Here is a 17,854-nt window from a genome sequence, read left to right as displayed (position 1 = left end):
TTCTAACTAGCTCTTTACATGACCATAGCAGTTGAGAGTTTCCTTGTTCTCTGTTACGTGAAAATATACATTTTCTGCCTCAGACATGGAATCAGATATTTCTTTAAGATGCCCTGGTTTTTCTTTTTGTTTTTTGATGGTACTTGGTATTTCAAGATCATAATCCAGTCACTAAGGCTACTCATTACTTTTGGGTTGTTGATTATTATTTCTAGTCCTTATCTGTTGACAGAACCAAGAAATTATATATGCTAAAAACACAGACACATACACACACACAGAGGACTCATAAATTCATATCGATATTGAAATTCAGGATTAGAGAGTTTTTAACATAACTTGTATCTGTACCTCCTGAGAATTCTGGTTCTGAAGGATACAATGGATGAAAGATATATTATTCTATAATTACACATTTACTTTATGTCCACTTACACACACATATTTGTCTCAGAATAACATTGTAATTTACCAACAATATACCAAAAAGAGTTAACATTTGTTTGCATAAACTCTCCCAACTCTCCCCCGTTTTCATACTTGTATAATATCTACATTGCCTGAGCATGTAGCCATGACAACCTGTACTCTTTTTAATCCCAATTTATTCTTAGTTCTATAACTATGTTTAATGATTATCAGTAGATCTTATAAATGTTTTTAAAGTTACTTTGCCTAAGCTCATTATCTAATAGAGACCTCAGGAAGTGCTCATGGAAACAATATTATCAAACTTTTATATGTTAATTAATAATAGTTGTTTTGTATGTGGTTTTTAAACTTGAAAAGTCACATTTGCTGGATATAAAACATTTGTCTAAGATTTTCTCTCCTTTAGTATATAAATATTTCTCTTTTCTTCATGTTGTCCATATGCTGCTTTGAAATGTAAGATGATAATAAAATTTTCTTTCTCTTATAAATATCTTGGTTTTTTGTCTGCTAGCTGAGAAACGGTATTTTTTTCCTTTTTCTATAAAGCCCAGATATTTTATTAGAATACAACTGGTGGTATTCATCCCAGGTTGGCATTTTCAACATAGTTTCAAATCTTTTTAATTTCCAGAATGCTTTTGTGAATTGCAAGTTTTAGTATTTGGTTTATTCCTTTGATTTGGTTTTATTCTTCAGGCACTCCTATTATTCATAGGATGGGTACAGTATATGATTTTTAACATTCTCTCAAAATTTTAAATTTTTTGCTTATTAAAAACTTCATTTTCCACCTTCTTTTTCTCTTAAGATATTGTCTATTGTGTTTATTTAGTCTGTTTTTTTCCTAATTCAGCTCCATTCAAGAATTTTCATTTATTCATAATTATTTTCAGACTTTCATCATCTCACTTGAGGCTTTTATATTATTATGATGTATGTTGTTCTGTCATGTCTTACAAGTTTTCCTAAATCTTTCAGCTTACTTTTAAGGTGTGAATTTTGATGGTTTCTGCCACAAGACTTTTTGGTGTGTTTTCATTTAACATAGAAATGCTATTATCATTCTTGTTGTCCTATTTCTTTTGTTAACTAAGTGTGGAATTTGACCTCAGGACTTTCCTATTGTTCATCTTCTATAAGATGAATTAGCCTGAACTTGTGGAAGGAGGTGTAGTTCAGAGTAGCTTTTCTCATTTCTCAGAGCTCCCGCTTCTGTTCTTTTCAGTAATATTCAGAAGATTTTACTGAGCCTCTTGGGTGGGGTGGACCCCAACTAGGTTCTTCCTGTGGAGTCCTATCCTAAGGCCACAGAAGCAGAGCCCAGACCCAAGGTCATCTCCGAAGTTGACTGAGCCCCCTTGTTGTATAGTCACTTAGTCAAGTCTGACTGCAACCCTATGGACTCTAGCCTGCCAAGCTCCTCTGTCCATGGGATTTCCCAGGCAAGAGTACTGGAGTGGGTTGACATTTCCTTCTCTGGGGGATCTTCTCAACCCAGGGATCAAATCTACATCTCCGACATTGGCAGGAATTGGCAGGCAGACTCCTTACTGTTGAGCTACTAGGAAAGCATCCCCCCCACCCCCCATCACCAGCAAGCTTCCTGACCCCAAATTAGGCAAAATGCCCATCCTGGTACCCTGGTACTCTTCCTATAGCGCCCTAACCGATCACCTAATGCCACCCTTCCAGCAGGAATTTTCTTTGTCTTGAGGCTATAAACATTGGCTACTTACTCACGGAAAGCGTTGGCTTTCCCTGGCCCCTAAATGTGCAGCACCTTCATTATCTCTGCTCTTTGTTCTATTTTAACGAATTCACTCCCTTCTGAAATGCTCTGTGTCAGGAAATTCTTTACTCCAGTTTGGATTGCCACCAAATTTCCTTTGACCTGTGTGGCTCATGCCAGTCAAGGAGACCATGCTCCGCAAAGTAGTACTGTACTTAGTCGCTCAGTCCTATCCCACTCTTTGTGATCCCATGGACTGTAGCCCACCCGGCTCCTCTGTCCATGGGGATTCTCCAGGCAAGAATACTGGAGTGGGTTGCCATGCCCTCCTCCAGGGGATCTTCCCAACCCAGAGATTGAACCCAGGTTTCCCATATTGCAGACAGATTCTTTACTGTCTGAACCACCAAGGAATCCCTCCTCAAAGCGGAGCAAAACCTCTATCCTTCATTGAGGAATTGGGCTTTCCCAGTTCCTCGTTCTTTAAAGACCCTTTTCTGCCTGAAGGAGGGAAATGGGAAACTTAAGGAGTAAGTGGTGGGTACCTGTCAAAACTCGGGGAAAGGGATAGTAAAAGTGAAGTTGCTTAGTCGTGTCTGACTCTTTGCGACCCCATGGACCGTAGCCTGACCAGGCTCCTCTGTCCATGGGGATTTCCCACGCAAGAATACTGGAGTGGGTTGCCATTTTCTTTGCCAGGGTATCTTCCTGACTCAGGGATTGAACCCGGGTCTATGCTTTACCGTTTGAGCCACCAGGGAAGTTCCGCCAGGGGATGGGGATAGCGATGTCCATAAATAGCTGGAGCATGCGCAGTTCTTCCGCCTCCCTTGCAGGCCGCACTAAGCGCCTAGCAAAGTTCGCGGCCCTGCTTTTGGCGGAGATCTAGCTCTGTAGTGACGCAAGAGCAGCTTTTGGACACTTCGTGTCTCATCTGCACAAATGCTGCCTTTGTGGTCTGCCTGGAACAGGTTCAGGGCAGTTGACAGACGTCCTCTCATGCCTGGCTTCCACAGGTTCTGCGATTTTGTTTTGTTTTTTCCCTGGGGCATCTGCCTTAGTTTTTGTTAAGCCAGCATTTTGTGGGCACGGACTGAGATAGTGATGCAGGAAAAGGAAGTTGGTTGTCCTCAGTACAGGTGTGTCCTCAGCCCTGGGAACAGACTTCAGAATTATGGTGGGTTGCTTTCCGGAACTTCCAGACTCTTGCTTTCCCCATTTTCACCTGGACCTTCTCTTTCCTTTTCAGTGTTATTTCTGGCTGCCGGATAAATGCCAAACTAAGCAGCGTTTTCTGAGTGTGGGTTCCTACAGTCCCCTCCAAGGTAGGTGCCCCGGGAAATCGGTTTCGGGGAACAGTCTGGGAACAGACCACCCAGCCTCTCCCATCTCCACTCTGTTGGGCTCAGCATGAATTAGAAGAATGGATACCATCTCTCAGTTTCAGATGCTCTTCTCCAGCTGGTCAGCCACAAGATCCAGTAAGAATTTATGGGCTATTTTGAGTCTGTTATCCTCGCATCTGTGAGCTACCTCACGTCTCCCTTTTGCTTTCTCCACCTGGACCCTGATGCTATGTAGGTCTTGGGGTGATTGGTAGTTTGTCTTCATCTGTTTTTAATTTGAGGGTTGTGGTTATTTTGTGTAACCTAGCTTTATTGTAAATGCTGTTCCCATGTCTTTGGTTTTTGCTATTTACTGTTTGTTTTAATATGTGGATTTGGGGATATTCAAGACCTGTGCCACCCCTTCATCTTCCCAGAATATTTATAGATAAGGTTTTAAATTAATAATTAATTAATATTTTTACTAATGAAAGTAACTCAATAATGCTTCCCAAGTTGGCCACAGGCAGAAAAGCCTCAGATACCTATTAATAACCAAGGAATTTCACTTCTCAGAATTCATTAAAAGAACATAATTATGTAACACTATGGTGATATCTGGGCAAGTTTTCACTGGAGTGGATTTATAAGTGCAAAAACAAGCACAATATACATTTACAATAACAGTTAAACGGTTAAAAAATAAATGAATAAAATGCTATCTACTTATTAAGAATCTGATATAGAAATATGTTCAGAAAGTAAGGTGAAAAATGAAAAAAGGTTCTGCAATACAATACTTATAACTTATACATCTTTATGTAGATATATCTCTTTATTTAAGTCTATTGGAAGATAAATGAATATTAATGTTACAGTCATTGGTTAGTATGGTGAACTTCAATACTTTATGTACTCTATTAGTTTATACATTTTAAAATGTGAATTGAGGCCCCCAGCCATTCAATACTCTGACCTGCATTTGTTTGTTAAATAGTAACCTGCAAGGAATGGTTGCCAAGATGCATTAACATTGAAGTTGTAAATAAATTTCAGAAAGACTTCTGGCATATATTACAAAAAGGATTTTCCTTCTCTACTGACCTCTGCAACTTGGTTTATTCACAATTACTGAAGAGTTACAGGTTTGCAGTTTCTGGTTTTGATTTGGGGTATGGAATTTGCCATTGCTCAGCAAAGTCTGTGACTTTCCATTAGATATTTGAAGGTGGAAATGCTAAAGGAAATAAGAGCCTCTAATCCATAGGTAAGCTGAAAAGAAATAAGAAAACAAAGCCTCTAATTTTTTTCTGTCATGTTTCATTGGTTTTTAATGAACTGTTTAAGTTTGTTGAGTAGCAAAGACAAGCCAGATGTTTAATGGTCCAATAAAGTAATTAATCAGTACTTCTGGTTTAACAGTCTTTTGCCTATCAGCCTCCATGGCACAGTTTCAAATACATTGGATAGTTTAATTGCACTAACCATGCCCAGTTAACTCTTTATCAACAACTAAGGACAATGAAGTATTTTTATTTACCACTTTGCTTTTACTTCATGGAATTATATATGATTATAGTAAGTTGCAATTTGAAATTTTTATCAGTTTCACCCTTCCTAATAACAATGATTAATATTTGGTTAATCATTATATGTTGTTCATTCTGCCACAGATTCTTTGTTTTTTTATCTATCATTGTAGCTCAGACATATGCTGTTTATCATTTGGAATATTAAACTTGTTTTCTCTTGTTTTAATATATTTTCCTGAAAATATTTTTAATAATCCAGATCTTATATCACTCTAGATTCAAAATGTTTGATAGATCACCATGCATTGCAATATGGGTTGCACACTAAAAATGCCTTTGTGGGCAAGGCAGGTCAGTAGGTAACATGAAAAAAAGGAGTATGTCTAGAAAATACAATAGGTCTTAGAGTGCTCTCTAGCCAGTTAATTTAAAAACATTCCTTCTGAACCAACAGAATGCATCTGTGAGTCAAAAAGCTATAAGTTTGTGCCCTCTTTGAAAATTGAAGTCCAAGTCCAGATGCAGGCATACAAAGCACCTCATAACCTGAACCATACTCATCTTCCTACTTGTCACTATTCTCAAATAGTGACAGTCACAGTTTCCAGACAGGCACCGACCCACATTCCTCCTGCCCCCAGTATATACGCATTGGGAGCACACTTGGTCATTTTTCAGTATACAAATCATTTTTTTTTTCTTTTGTGAAGAATTCCCTGGTGTCATAGCATCCTCTCCAGCTGATTAATTATACTTTGAGCTGTCTCTTATTCTTCCCTGTTCGTAACTCAATTTGAACATATTATCGTTGCATTGTGATCATTTATTGATGTGAACTTCTTAAGTTATGCTTTAGGCTTCTTGGGGAGAGGACCGTGGGCTCTTCCCCTGTTAACGCTCTATCTCAGTATCTGTGTATGCTTACTCGTTCAATTGTGTCCAACTCTTTGTGACCCCATGGACTCTGGTCAACCAGGCTCCTCTGACCATGGAATTTTCCAGGCAAGAATACTGGAATAAGTTGCCATTTCCTTCTCCAGGGGATCTTCCTGACCCAGGGATTGAACCCATGTCTCTTGCATCTCCTGCGTTGGTAGGTGGATTCTTTACCACTGTGACACCTGGAAAGCCTATCTCAGAATCTAGTACATGTTTAATGAATACATCCAAATAATTTATTCTGCTTTTTAATTTGTTTACAAGACAGGCAGTAGCATTAATATTCTGTTTATTCTCTGTATGTGTGTGTATTCCACAACTTGGACTCCAACATGCATTTCAGGGGAAAAAAAAAAAAAAAAACTCAGTGGTCACCTATCTAATGTATGAGTCTTAAGTTTGCGGGTATCATTTGACTGTTGATGATCGTCTTCAGGCATTAGGTTCTTTTACTAACAGGATGAATTATGTGGATTGTAAACAGGGTCAAATTATTGTTAGGTACTTGATAAAAAGTGTTAGTACAGGCCTGGCACACTTCAAGTACTGACCTTCCTCACAAACCAGGAAAATTACTTCCTCTTCCCTCCATCCTTCTGCTTGGAAGCTGAATAGTAGCTCCTCTAAGAATGTGTGCATGTGCATGTGTGTGTGTGTGTGTGTGTGTGTGTGTGTGTGTGTGTGTGTTTGTGTGTGTGTGAGAGAGTCGCTTAGTCATGTCCAACTCTTGAGTTGCCCACCAGGCTCCTCAATCCATGGGATTCTAATGGCAAGAATACTGGAATGGGTAGCCATTCCCTTCTCCAGGGGATCTTCCTAACCCAGGGCTGGAACCCAGGTTTCCTTCATTGCAGACAGATTCTTTATAGCCTGAGCCACCAGGGAAACCTCCTCTGAGAATATTCGACCACAATCCTATCCTAAGGAACATTGTCTTAGACATCATGTTTACTGCATGATATTCTTGGAATCTGAGCCAGGTGTGGATATCTTTTTAAAAATTTTAGAGAAAGAATGTCCAACTCTCTTCCTTCACCTAAAAACCATTTGTCAGACCTCTTTTCAATTCAAGTGCTCTGCTCCACTTGAAATTCCAGATGTGTTCTTAATCATCTCAGGAATAAGAATCCTAGTCAGAGCACCAAAATAGTCTTGGAATGTCTTTCAGAGAAAAGGTCAGCATCTCTTGTGCACGGGTGAAAACAGTGATGCCCCTGTCCCACTCTGAGCTGTCTGTCACACAAGATGAGTGGGTTGGGTTTATGCAATAAAGCAGGATGATGCATTGATTTTTGGGACACCTTGAATGTGAGTTGTTCACTGAAACATCTTCAAATGGAGGGGTAGTCAAAGGAAGACTTTTCACTAAGACCCTTTGGAAAATAATATGAGAGAGAAAAATAGAGGATAGTTATTTATATAGAGGTGACATTTCTCACTGACCCAAACAAAGTTCCTCAATCTTCACTGGCCTGAATTTTTGTGCTTTGGAAATTCATGAGGAACATTTGGACAATAAATAACAAAGTCTTACAAAATGAAACAAAAAACAGCTGCCAGCTGGTTTTATGCTGAGACAGGCAACCAGGTGCTGAGCAAATGTAACCAGAGCTCCAAGTTCCAAGAGTTTCATGAATTCCACTATTTCACCATGTCTTGAGATTGCCTGACCAGGTAATGTGTTTAAACACACCCAAAATCCATCACCCCATACAGAAAAGTATATCATGCTTCTAAGAACACTTTATGTATCATGAATATCTTTGCCACTAATTTTTGTTCCCATTTCCAAGCCAAAAATTCTTCAGCAACATGCATCTGTATTCGTGAATAACACAAAGAAAGCTAGCACATTCCTGTGACTCACGTTCCAAATCTGGCCTCAGTTCCCATCCTCCTCTTACCATGCAGTGCCTAGCACTCTTGGTGTTGACTTTTCAGTCCTGTTCTTGACTCCTGTGTCCAATATATGATATTTCAATCCACTCTCATCTGAATATAACACATCCAAAAAGTGAAAATCTATTGTCAAACATGAATATGAGATGTATTCGATGTCAAGTATGTATCTTCATTTCAATTTGTTGACTTACTAAGAGCAGCTACCATGAGGAACAACTCAAATCTCCTAAGCATTCATATCAACAATCTTAGAAAAGTTCTATTCTGATGCATTTCTTTTGTGGTAGTTTAATGGACTTATGTGGTTCACCTATTCAACTCTGGGAAGACTTGTTAGCTTTATAGAAGAATAAACCTTTCCTAAGTTGTGGTTTATCTGTCATTCTTAATCAGTTACTTTCTCTGACTGTTGCTTCTGGTTAGAATTAAGTTGTCACTTCATCATTTGATATCTGTACTATCCCTATTTTTGAATTTATTTTCCTGGACTCAGACACATAAGAATTAAACTTCTCTGCTTGAGGAAACTCTGACCTTGATATAAGGAACTGTTCTTTCCAGCATTTGGAGACCATGCATTTAGAGCCATTGGTAGGGTCTTTATCAGTGGCCTTTGCAAATCAAATCAAATGTAATTTTTAATCAAATTAGATAATTAATTAGGCAGATGAGATTGCAATTTTTCCTTAGTGTTCTGTTAAGAGCACATGAGTGGATGGCTGCCATTTGTCTCACAGTCTGTCTCTTACCCATATATTTCTCCAGTTTTCAAATCAACGTTCAATTCAGTTATTCAGTTTTGGAACTGATAATGATTCTCAAAGATAGCCAGTGCCTCATTTTTGAAGGAAGATGCTGAGATCTGATATTACTCAAAAGACAAGCTGTAAAGCTGACCATATGAATCACATCTCCTGAACCCTCAGTTCAGGTTTAGTTAGGGTCTGGGAAGTTTCTAATAAGTTAGAAAACCATCAGTTCATTCTAATGCAGAGCACAGTAGGTGTATATAGCACAGAAAGATTTATAGTGATAATTAAAAGCAAAGTGTGTCATTGTTTCATTTCCTTAAACTACAAAAGGAAAAATGCATATGTTTATAAGTTTATATATGTACATGTGTTTATGCAGTATGCCCCAATATTATCTTAAGAATGAGATGACTTAAAAGAGTAGTTTGAGGATTTCCACTGTTAAAATTTAATGAGGAACATTTTCATGTATAGATGCCCAGAAATTTTTCTTAAGATTTTAATTTAGAAACATAGGGTAGAGCCCAGTAATATTCATTTCCCCAAACTCCTGTCTGAATTCTGGAGCAGATAACCATGGACCATACTTTTAATTATAGAGGTTTATAAGATAGCTTCTTCTTATTGTGGACCAGTCTGCCACTGTAAGTAATAGATTCACACTGCCCCCCAATAAGGCTTATGTTTAGATACCACTGGCCATCTACAGAGGAAAAAATAGAAAAAGCAAAAACACGGATGTTCATTTAGACCCTTAAGAATTTAGTAATGATGTATTTGAGATGTGAGTTGATGTGATCCAGGAAACTAAATTATCAGCTGAGTTAGAAGGCATCTTTGGGATAGTACCTTGACTTAATCTTATTTCTGGGGCTTTAAACTCAAGGGGAAGGAAGGATAAGAGGGCTTTTGGACTTTAGAAACTTAATGACACATTTGCTGTCTTTTCATAGTTAAAAATGTATAAGCTTTCAGGTTTTATAGAAACTCCAAATTTTAGTCTGGCCTTACTTCTTTCATATGATGAAATGCAGTATTTTATTTGGTTTGAATAGGAACTAGAGGAGGGTGGTTGGGTAAGGGGCAAAAACTGAGTCTGGTCTGTGTTTAAAGATTGGTGAGAATGAAAACTTAGACTCAATTCCAAGGTTGATTTTAATTTTCTTTATGCTCAAAATAGGAACTAGGATAATGGGTATTAAAAGATAAGGCTTGTGGGGCTAGGGACTTGGCTGTCCATTGGCTCCCTCATGAAGTTACTATTCTCGTGGAGTTTGCCCAAACTTTGATAGTCTTACAATTTCACAGAGAGAGGATACCCTTGGGTGCCAGGAGCTCAGATTGAGGGTGTGCAGTACTTTAAACTTTTGCAATGTCTGTGCCCACAAACCATTTATATAATATTAAAAAAATAATTCTGTTCCTAAGCATAAACAAAAGTAAAATCAACCTTGGAACTGTCCCGAAAATAGAAGATCAAGGTTCCAGTCTTTGAAATGGCATCTGGGTTGACACTAGGGCAATCTCTTCTTTTCAGCACTTGTGCTATAAGATCTGGGTGTATTCACTGTACATTAGGAATCCTAATTGTGGATTTGGAACACTCCCCCATCCCATTATCACACACAATTTTTCTTGTATAGATTTTAATTCTTCTGTTACCATAAATGGTTCATTTCTAAAATCTGACAGTGCCATGTTTGTGCTTGTGCTTGTGGAGAGGGAATTAAAGATTACACACTAGTATGAGTATTTTAGAAGTACTGAAGAATGGAGTCTCTGGCAGTGTGGCAAAGACTGCCAGGGCACTGAGCTAAAAGCAACCCGGGAGAGAAATTACCTATCAAAATGAATGCTAGTTACATAATACAGATTCATCAAGCCTGTTCCACCCACAGGAATCAAAAGACACAAGGATTAAGATTTTTAAAGATATTACAGATCCAAATGCAAGATATGTGTGATGGTGAAAAGATTAGGTGAGTTCTCCTATGTCTGCAAGTAATGCTTCTAAATAAGCTGTACGTGGTTGTAATCTAGAAGTGAAACATGTAGTCTTGTTTTCTAAGTAGAGTTACTACTAATGTTATCAATAGCATTGGCAGTGGTTTGGAGTCTAAGGAAGAAGTGTATGCTCTTTTAGATCTTGTTAGGCCATACTGCAGACTTAGAGATGGGTGACAGGTTCATATGGAACATCTGGTGAGGCCACAGGGACTAGCTTGTCATTCTGGCTAAGTGACATGAAGGAAGAAAAAGAAAGCAAAATCTAATTCACAGACTCTGGGTTATTTGGGGTTTATTATATTAGCACATCCTCAGTAAGAAATTTCAACCTTTGTGTACTGATCCCTCAGTCTAAAAGTGGAGAACATTAGTTGGTCTCCATATGAATTTATCCTGAAAACTCAACAGATCCCTGCCTCTTCTGTTTGCATTATCAAAGCATGAGGTTACACAGAGACACACAGTGTGGGGAAGAACAGTTGAGGGGCTCTGACTTTAGACATAAGTACTTAAATCTTTAAAAGCAAGAAGCTTCCCTGAGGTTCTATTCATGCTGTTGATTGCTTTTTATCTCCAAATAATTATTGAACTCTTTGCATGTATTTGCCATATTTGCATATTTGTCATTTGAGGCATGGAAAAAAGTTCCCTTCTTCCCTTGTAGATTCTTCTGCTATTCTAATAATTAAATTGATATAAGACAAAGTAACAGGAGGAAAACAGATTTACAAACATACAGAAGCCACATAAAGATATGCAGACACAAAGGGCAGCCAGGTAAATGAAGCTTATATTGCATCCTGCTGAGGAAAGGATTACAGGGACTCGGGGACACAAAGGTAGGAAGGCCCTTCACTGGAAGGGAGAGTAGATGTTTAGCAAACAAAGTAGATGTTACTCTGTTACACAGATAAATTTCTTAGGTGAAAAAGAATGTCTGGTATAGATGGCTAATGCTACAGGGCCCCCTCCTGTGTGAATTAAGGCAGTTGAGAGGGAGGTAAAGAGCTTTTCCTAGAACTCCTGGGTTTTGATTGCCTTTAGCTCAAAATAAACCTCATGTCAAAGAGGCATATTTTGGGGTGACAAATTTTGCTCCCCTGCATCATGTGTGTGACATGTGTGACTGCTTATACCGTCACAAGTGTAACACGTCTCGGTTAGATTTCTCTAGATTTACATGTTGATCTTGGCCACTATAAATCTTGCCTTTGTTTGTTTTGGACATTCAACTTAGTTATTAAAGGGCAGCTGCTTCAAGGAAATTGCCTGGTTAAAACGCTGATGCAACTACTTTCCAGCCCATTGACTTAACCTTAATTTGAGCACATGACGATTCTTTTAAGCCTCAGATTTTCAAACTATAAAATTGAAATAACAGTAGTATCCACCTCATAGGATTCTTGTGAAAATTAAGTCAGTGTACATAAAGTACCTCAAACATATTAAATGCCCATCAAATGGAAGGTATTAAATGTTATTTGAACCATCCATTACCCTGGACTGTCTAGATTACATCTTCATAATATCAAAATAATAATAATGATGACAAATACATATATTGTTTATTATGTTCTAGATATTGTTATGAGCCTTATTTACACATTAACTCATTTAATCATCAGAGCAGCCCTCTGAGGTAAACCTTCCTGCTGGCATTTACAGATGATAGTGGGGTCAGGAACTCCAAGTTGGCATCTTTGAGAGATTTTCTTAAGACTTCTGCTTTGGCCCCATTGATTAAATGGTACCCTGTGATCTTCAGCTATTTTCAGTTTTTCGAATTGAGACAAAGAAACATGAGTGGGACTTTTTTTTCCTTAAGATAACAAAAATGTTTTTTAGATTAAAATAACTTAGAAATACTTTTTCAAACTTTTAAGAAAAAAATATTATTTTTTCTTTCCAAATTCAGTAAAAGTGGGTTTTAGAAACCAAAGCCCATTTTCCCAGGTGGGCCTTAGTTTTGATACCTATCAGAAGCTATATTCAATGCACTAATTAAGTCAGTCTTGGTTTTGCTGCAGTGGCAAAATGATATTGGAACACACCTCCTTAACCTCAGTTTTGCTGAAACTGTTATGCTCTGAAGACAAGGCTTGGACTTGCAGTAATTCAGCTCCACTTGGTCCCTCTTGGGACAAGTCTGTTCTCAGAGCTCTTCTTCCCTTGCTGGGCTCTAGGGAGGCACAATCATCTATACCTTCTGTTCACTGGGATGGTATAGCTGGGAGTGAATATTGGTTATTATTTGAGCTGCTCCCTGGACTGGATTGCAAGTTTTATTCGCACCTTTTTAAAAATAGTTTTCTGGAATCATGTGACTTAGATATTCTGCTTCTAATGATAGATTTCGTGTCTTCAAAAGTCTCCAGAGTGGTTACAATGAAACTTGCAAAAATTTAAAGTTCTGCAGCAGAATCTTTAGGAATACAGAGTTTTAATGTTTAATTGTGTGACACAAATGCAGTTTTAAAAGTAAGCCATATTTATCTCACCATATGCTGTGTGATGCCTTCGGTCTCCTTCAGCTAGTTACTAACTGCCTATAAAAGACCATGATGCAAGACGTTTATGCCTGGTGTCATCTGTATCTGATTTGGTTTTCATTTCATTTTAAAATGCCACCTGAATCTTCTTAATTCCCCTTCATTAAAATGTGTCTAGTTAAAATGCAGGGCAGGAATAGTCTTTATTGTTGATTGTTGATTGGGGTCTTATTCACTCACTGTTCATTTCAAGGAATAAGTTACCAACAGATTAGGTCAAATAAAAAGATACTCCACCTAAGTGACATAAAAAATAGCAAAGCAATGAGTTTGATTAGTACTTACTAAGCCAGAGTCCGATCAAACACCAGGAAAGAGATGGCAGGGACAGTTCTTTACAGCACACAAATGAACTAGGTGTGAAGTAGAGACAAGGTGTTCTCTTCTTTAGAAGTACATCTCTTCCCAAAAAACTTCCCTGATCCCTTACTTCCACCTTTTGATTTTACCCTTAGCTTGAAAATAATTTCTCCTTCTACAAATATCCAGGGCCCAAAACATAATAGTTATGATGACAGTAACCATTTGTGTGCTTACTATGCACAGATTATCTTATTGAATAAAAATTTTAAATTTTATTATTTTTTTAATTGCTGTGAGTCTCAGACTGCATGTCTGGCATATAGATAACACTTAATAAATGACTGTAGAAAAAAAGAAAAAATAGTGAATGACATAGAACATTAAAATACCTTCATTCCATGCAAGAGAATGTGTCGGTCACTCAGTCGTGTCCAGCTCTTTGGAACCCTATGGACTGTAGCCCATCAGGCTCCTCTGTGCATGGAATACTTCAGGTGGGACTACTGGAGTAGGTTGCCGTTTCCTTTTCCAGATGATCTTCCTGACCCAGGGATCAAACCCACGTCTCCTGCCTCTCTCGCATTGCAGTAGATTCTTTATCATCTAAGCCACCAGGGAAATCCATGAGGCTGTGAGGCCTTATTATTTCCAGTTTAATCTGATTTTTGTTTCAGACAGACACCTTGGTATTCCCCATTTATTTCTCCCCACATTTTGTCCTCTTCCACAAAATCCTGGGATTATCTCTTTTCAGTTCCTGTATCTCGTTCCTAAAATGTATAAAGCTTCGAGGCTAAATGGTGACTTCTACAGAGATTAACACAATCCCTATTTCTCTATTCCAGTTGAAATGACCAAACGCAGGAATGTAGCTGACCAGAGTCTGAGTGGTGCTGTCTCTACAACATAATAGTTTGCTTATCTCATGTGTATACTCATTATGCTACCTAGATCTAGAGGAGCCGGAGTTGGAGGACAGAAACTTTTAACTTCTGAACACAGGAGCATTATCTAATTGAAGTTCCAGCAGAGATTCCAAGCACAGGAGAGAGGCAGGGAGCAAACCTTCCAAGGAAGAAGAAAATTCAAGAATAATTTTGGTGTTAGATTTAAGTGTTAGATTTATAGTATTGCTAAGTACTGATGTTGTCAGGAAAATATTTTCTAGGTTATGCTTCTGAGGCAATACAATGAAGAAGAAATATCCCAAAGCTGTAAAAGGGCTCAGAGTGATATGGTCTCTGACATCATCAATAATAGAAGGGTTACACGGGGTAGATTTATTTATTTATTTTTTTTTTCCAATTTCTCCTTTATTTATTTTTTTTTCCAGTGGGTTTTGTCATACATTGATATGAATCAGCCATAGAGTTACACGTATTCCCCATCCTGACCCCCCCTCCCACCTCCCTCTCCACCCAATTCCTCTGGGTCTTCCCAGTGCACCAGGCCCGAGCACTTGTCTCGTGCATCCCACCTGGGCTGGTGATCTGTTTCACCATAGATAATATACATGCTGTTCTTTCGAAACATCCCACCCTCACCTTCTCCCACAGAGTTCAAAAGTCTGTTCTGTACTTCTGTGTCTCTTTTTCCGTTTTGCATATAGGGTTATCGTTACCATCTTTCTAAATTCCATATATATGTGTTAGTATGCTGTAATGTTCTTTATCTTTCTGGCTTACTTCACTCTGTATAATGGGCTCCAGTTTCATCCATCTCATTAGGACTGGTTCAAATGAATTCTTTTTAACGGCTGAGTAATATTCCATGGTGTATATGTACCACAGCTTCCTTATCCATTCATCTGCTGATGGGCATCTAGGTTGCTTCCATGTCCTGGCTATTATAAACAGTGCTGCAATGAACATTGGGGTGCATACACGGGATAGATTTAGAAGGATGATCATTTGCAGCAGGAAAGGAAGCTCCTTTTAATTTCAAAGTAAAAGTAACGAGGTCAATATAATGGATTGTATTGTGTCTAGTTTCATATCAGTTAATCTGTGTCTTATTCTCAAGAATACACCCAAAAAGTATAAAATTCAGCATTGCAAATTGCACAATTTTTATAGCCTGGAAGAAATGGAAATTAATAACCAACCATAACATAAAAATCATACAATTTAGAAATTTGTAAAGAACAGCATATGATTCTGATTTTGCTGACACCCAAAAGGCTTTCGGGGTGCCCATGATGAGACTGCTGGTGTTGGTGGTTTTGGATCTATTTACTGTCACTCAGGTAGGGGAAGGAGCCAAGCTTTTGGCCTCTAAATCCCTGCTGAACACCGATGTGCCATGGAAGGGTGAGACCTGACCTCACAGTACAATGTCTACAATGTTGGCTCAAGTGCTGTATGTATTAGATGTGGAATTATCTGATGATTTTTTCCCTCTAGAAGATTTCTTTGACATTGTCTCTGGAATGCTCAGTGTCAAATGGGATCAGACTGTACCTGCTAGCAGCGTCTCCCACATGGTGGTCCTGGACTGTCTCAAGGCTGGTTATTTCCCTTCACCTCAGCAACTATTACTTACTTGGCTCAGGAGGATGGGTCTGTTGTGATGGACTTTACCAGTGCAACTGGACAGGAAATATCCCTGGCCCAGTGTGAGTTTGATAGGGGATTCTCCCTCCATTTCCTGAACTGTATGACCTTTGGGGTCCTGACTCTCCCTCCCATTGGCATACCCCTGCAGTTGTGGAACTCCAGCAAGAGGAAATATGACACCCCTGAAGTCAAGTAAAAGTGAATGGGGTCTTCCACAGCCCTTCCTTCCCAAGATGTCCAGGTGTTTTCCAGACTCTAAAGGGTGTCTCAAATGCAATCTCTTCTCCCTTAGCCCTTGGCTATGTTCTCCTGGATCTTGCCCTGCTCTCAACCAAAGCAACCAGGCCTGGGAGGCTATGAAAGCCTCTTTGGTTCCACCTGAAGCTATACAAAGAGGATTGCCTAAGGCAACAGCCTGAGCCTAGGGGCTCTGTGGTGATCCCCCCACCTCCCCCGGCAAGGTGCCATAGGGCATGTTGCTAGTGATGTGAACTCTCTCAGGGGTCCAGGATGGGGCACCTCTGAGACTGCCTGACACCACACCCATTCCCCACCATCCCCTACCAAAAGAAGGCAGAAGATAAGGTGAAAGCTGTGGGACCCTTGGAGGCTACCCAGTCTCTGTGGTGGCTTAGGGAAGCTCTTACCAAAAGGGATTTTTTTTAATAAAAACAAATGTTTGCTGTAAAAAAAAAAAAAAAGAACAACATACAATATTTTAATTAAGTGCTTGGTGAAAGGATAAATCAGATAAGAATATATTAAAAAGAAACTACAAAATACAAAAATATGAACCATGTATATAAAAATGTGTGTATTCTTACCAAACACACAAACCACAACCTTAGAAATTTTACTGGTAAGCAAAAAGCATTAAAATATATTAAACCTTCAGTGTAAATAGTTGGTAGAAGAATAAGAGAACATGAAGAAACAGATCAGAGACATCAGTAAATATAGAGAGAAAATTAAGGAATTTGTAAATAGAAATGATAAAAATTAGATAGAAATATCTACACCTACTTAAGAAGACAGATAAGAACATAGCTAATTGTGAACTAGCTTTGTCAAGAAAAAAGAAGGAAAAAACCTACACAATTATATGAACATCTAACAATGTATATGAAAGATAAAAAGATAATTCTGTGTATAAATTTATGTTAATAAAAATAAATGAGTTATTTTATAGAAAAGTAACACTTTAGGATAAATAATAGCCATAACTCAAAAAGAAATTGAGGAGCAATTTGGACTAATAACTACAGAGTCTCTGTCTTACCAATTTAACTGCCCACTTAGTATCTCAAAGACATCTCAAATCAGACTTGACCAAACTGAGTGGCTGAGTTTCTTTCCCAGCCCATTTGGTCCACCCACAGGTTTCTCCTACTCAGGAAGTGACACATCTCCCATTTTCTCATACTAAAAAACTTGAACTCATCATTACCCATTTTCCCCTTCATATTCAGCAAATCCTGTTGTCATTGCCTTTGATTAAATCCAGAATCCCAAGTCTATCCACCATCTCCATCCTGCAGCCCTGGCATTCTCTCATTGGAATTACTATAATGCTCTCTTTCATGGTCTTCAAACTTTGGTTCTTAATTTATTAAAGGCTTAGATTACTCCTTACAAACTTTCTATGCTGCCCATTTTGCTCATGGTGAAAGTCAAAGCCATTGCCATTCTTTACAGACCTCCCTCTCTAAAACCCCTCTTCTCCTACTCACTCCATCACCCCATCACCCCATACCCATGCTTCCCCCTTGCTGCCCTATTGCCTGTGGGAGTTAACATGGGTAAATTATTTTGCAGACTAATGTGAA

The 17,854-nt window shown here is 38.6% G+C and overlaps 1 pseudogene; it reads left to right on the top strand.

The window, feature by feature from the left end:
• Nucleotides 1-15,670: 15,670 nt before the first annotated feature.
• Nucleotides 15,671-16,224, top strand: LOC133069854 (translocon-associated protein subunit beta-like; annotated as a pseudogene).
• Nucleotides 16,225-17,854: the final 1,630 nt, after the last annotated feature.

This window comes from Dama dama, chromosome 15 (genome assembly GCF_033118175.1).
Source record: "Dama dama isolate Ldn47 chromosome 15, ASM3311817v1, whole genome shotgun sequence".
NCBI lineage: Eukaryota > Metazoa > Chordata > Mammalia > Artiodactyla > Cervidae > Dama > Dama dama.
This window is presented reverse-complemented; position numbering and strand designations above follow the sequence as displayed.